This window comes from Clarias gariepinus, chromosome 8 (genome assembly GCF_024256425.1).
Source record: "Clarias gariepinus isolate MV-2021 ecotype Netherlands chromosome 8, CGAR_prim_01v2, whole genome shotgun sequence".
Lineage (NCBI taxonomy): Eukaryota > Metazoa > Chordata > Actinopteri > Siluriformes > Clariidae > Clarias > Clarias gariepinus.
This window is the reverse complement of record NC_071107.1, coordinates 2436868-2440954: the sequence shown is the minus strand read 5'-3', so window position 1 is coordinate 2440954 and position 4087 is coordinate 2436868.

The window sequence follows — 4087 nt, the reverse complement described above, 5'->3', positions numbered from 1 at the left end:
AGCATTCACTAGAGCCATTTTGACTGGTGGGTAAGTAATCGTTGAAGAAGTGGAGGTGCCTAATAGAGCACCCGATGAGACAGATCCCAGATGACGGAGGTTCTTAAGGTTCACGGTCCCATTTTCCCGATGTGCTTTTGTATGCCATCAGCGAGAAGGATACCAAACAGCAGGTATCGTAACTCCAGTAGCTGAGATAGTAGAAGCAGTCTTTGGACACTGTCCGCAACGGGAGCCTCGATGTATATAACGGGGCCGGCGAGCAATTCCAAGTGCGATACAGTGATCGCGGAGTTCGACATGCAGTTTTGGACAGTTTTTAAAGTTCAAAGAATGCAAGTCGAAGATGCGAAGATAAATAAAATGGCATATTATAATTCCACAAGACAAAAGGCAGTAATGAATCCTCCAAGACCACGCTGAAAGTAGTAAAAACAACTAAGCCTCCAACGAGCATCAGAAGGAAAAACATCTCACAGCCCCATACACTCAGCCAGGTTTTAAAAACATGCATTAGCCAGCACACACACAAAAAAAAAAAGACTGGCCACTTTACAAAGCAATTACTTGGCAAGGCAGCCCTTTTTAAGATCACCTCCGCCAAGACAAGCACATGACCAATGACCAGCAGCCAACAACTGACACCCCGAAAGAAAGTATTAACTCACGGAGGACGGTAGAACAGCCGTTGCATGGTGGCAAAAGCTTGCATTTGGCAGGTACAGCTTTACTGAAGGTGTTATCCAGGTAAGTTTGTAAAACGTTATGATAAAACAAATCCAGGTGAGACTGGATAAAACTCGAAAAACAAACAAGCTACAGAGCTTCAAAACATACACCGGAGAGCAGCAGCAGTCAGACACGCCAACGTTCGCTCAAACCGAAAGCTCCGGCACAAAGGCCACTGGTTTATGAATTCTTAACTATAAGTCCTAACACAGATCGTCAGGTCATCAGTCTGTGATCTAAAGCACAAAGGCCACTGGTTTATGAATGATCTAAAGCACAAAAACAAGTTCACTGCATGTATCTACTTGCAGTTGTTGCTGCTAAAGGTGACAAAACCAGTTATTACATTTAAAAAGCCAGTTATTTGGTTCTTTATAGCAACACTGGTGTTGCATAAACCTTTTTTCATTAAATAAAATTTTCATTTAAAAACTGTGTAGGTTTTCCAATATTCCCCTCATGTTCTATATAAAAATTGTTTACTGTATGTGTTATGTTTAATTGGACATGATCAATGTTGATGTATGGAAATAATACATACACAGTTTTGAAAAAAAAATTCTTGAATCCCTGTCATTTCTTCATATTTTTATATTAAATGTAATTCAATGATGTAGATTCATATAAATATATGAAACAAGTTTTTATGTTTATGGAATGTTATGTTAATCATCGTCCTGATAATCTGTCAACATCTGCCTAATCCTCTGCACAGGGTTCTTAGATTTGTGCCTTAGATTAGTTGTTTTTTTAATACTTGAATGATTCATAGGTTACTGTGTCACTTAACAAATAAAAACATTCCGCTGAAACTTGATTAGACTGAAAATGAAAGATAAAAACTTTATCATTCAGGAGAATTCAGGCCTGAAGAATTATTACTACAAAATTATAATACTCACTCATATTCAGGGTGGCGGGGACCTGGAGCCTATCCCAGGAGGCTTAGGGCATGACGCAGGGTTCACCCTGGACAGGGTGCCAATCCATCGCAGGTCACACACACACATACACTCACACTCATACAGAAACCCACCAAAATTATAATAAAATGAGTTAATAAAATACTTCATAAAAAGGAAATATGAAGAAATAAGGGGTGTCTCAAGACGTTTCCATAGTACTGTATCTACAGGTATGCCTCATTCCTTATGACTATGATTCATTACCTAACTTCTTTCATGTTGTGTTTGCCTGTTTTTCCTGTTCCATCACTAGATGTATTTTCTGTTTTATAACTTCTTTCATTGGAACTAACGTCATTTGTTAAATTAGAACATAATATAGAGGTTTGCTTTGTACAGTTTATCATCATAGGATAATATTAAATCAGGACAAGATAGTTAAAAATAAAGTGCAGCCAAGGATTGCGAGTAACCTGGTTTGCAAGGGTTCTTAAAAACGAGCAAAAATATGTAATACATTTTGACTTAAAAAAGGAGCAAGTCTTGATATATGAGTACCAAATATGATTGACTATTAAACTGTACAGTTTCCCAATTGACCACATGTGTGCATGTAAGCATCTTTTATTTTGTGTTTGTATTTGTGTAGGAAGACTTTCACACACACACACACACACACACACACACACACACACACACACATGCATGTGTGCATAAAAGTTGTTCTACACCAACCCATCCCCCGCAAGCTAGTGTGTGTGTGTGTGTGTGTGTGTGTGTATGTGTGTGTCTGTGTCTGTGTGCACGTGTGTGTGTGTGTGTGTGTGTGTGTGTGTGTGTGTGTGTGTGTGTGTGTGTGTGTGTGTGTGTGTGTGTGTGAGTGAAAGTCTACACAGCAGGTCCCTTTACCCCCTTTATTCTGTTTGGTCTCAATCACTACAGCAACAGATTGTTTTTTAAAGGTAAAGATCAGGTTAACTTGTTTTATTTTTTTTCTTTATATTTTGTATAGATTTTTTGGGGTTGTGGAGTTTCCATTATTTCTTACAGGGGAAATTTGCTTTCATATACTGTACAAGTACACTTTCGTCCATCTTAGGCTCCCTGACATGACAGATGAAATCACCCAAGGGCAGTTGGTCAAATGACAAAGTGTTTGATCAAGCTAGATGCCAATCTAAACATACTCACTCATTCTATTCTTCTCCATCTGCATTTTACACAGAGCCCTAACTATAAATATCAGTTTACTTATTTCATTTATATATTGTATTTGGTTACTTTTTAGTATGCAAAATCTTAATGCAAAGGCTTCCTGTTACAGATGCCCCTGTACTACTCCAGACTGGATGTTTTTAAGCAACACAAAATTGCACAGTTCCTCTGACTGCTGACTTAAGCTCTCAGTTGGGCTATAGTGATATGGTGTGGTGCAGGAGGTGCATGTAAATGAGCCTGCATGTAAAGGTACCTTTCATCAACATCCTAATCTTGATGTGCTCACAGTGCTGGTCTGCCAAGCCAATAAAATATCTCTTGACTCCTTGAGTTCCATCGCCAATCCCCTCATGTACATCTTAATAAAGAGACCCAAGCATCTGGTGTGGAACAGCGCACCACTGAACGCTGAATTCACTAAAGCTGTTTTTCTAAAGCATCCAGACATTTACAGTATAAACTCTTTGTAGTGGAAGTAGATGCTTACAATCTGGAATAGAAATGGTTCCATCACAATGGTTTAAAAAAAAAAGTTAATCTGGTTTTAGTCTAGTAAGCTCTCACCAGCTAAGCAGAACTATGACAAAAGGAATTATAAGTTATTGGCATTAAAGCTTGGCATAGAGGAATTGGAAGCCATGCTCTCATACTGAAGTTGACTTTACCCCTGAATGTACCCCTCTGAAAACAAGGACCAAAGACCATACTGACCCCCTTCTGTTTTTTAAAGGTGGTAACCCGGAGACTAGTCACCCTAATGTGAAGAAATAAGGGGTAGCTCAAGACGTTTCCATAGTACTGTATCTACAGGTAAGAATCAGCTTTATTTTTCTTACCTGACCTTAGGGGCATTCAACTCATTCCTTATGATTCATTACCTTCTATCGTGGTGTGTTTACCTGTTTTTCCTGTTTCATCATTAAAGACCTTTTTATTTTTTTATTTTATAAGTTCTTCTTTTATTGGAAATAAAAGTCATAACGTCATTTGCTAGATTAGAACAAGCTATAAAAGTTGTTGCCTTGTACAGCTTGTCATCATAGGATAATACTAAATCAGGACAAGATAATTCTAAATATATAATCAAATACATGTTTAATAATATCTAAATGCAATTAGCATTTTGACCATAAAATAAATGATACTTTTAATAAATATGAACTTGTTGCTACAGTCCACCCAAAACCTCACTATCACTCCCAGAACCCCATGGAGCCTTTAAACATTCCGCCGCA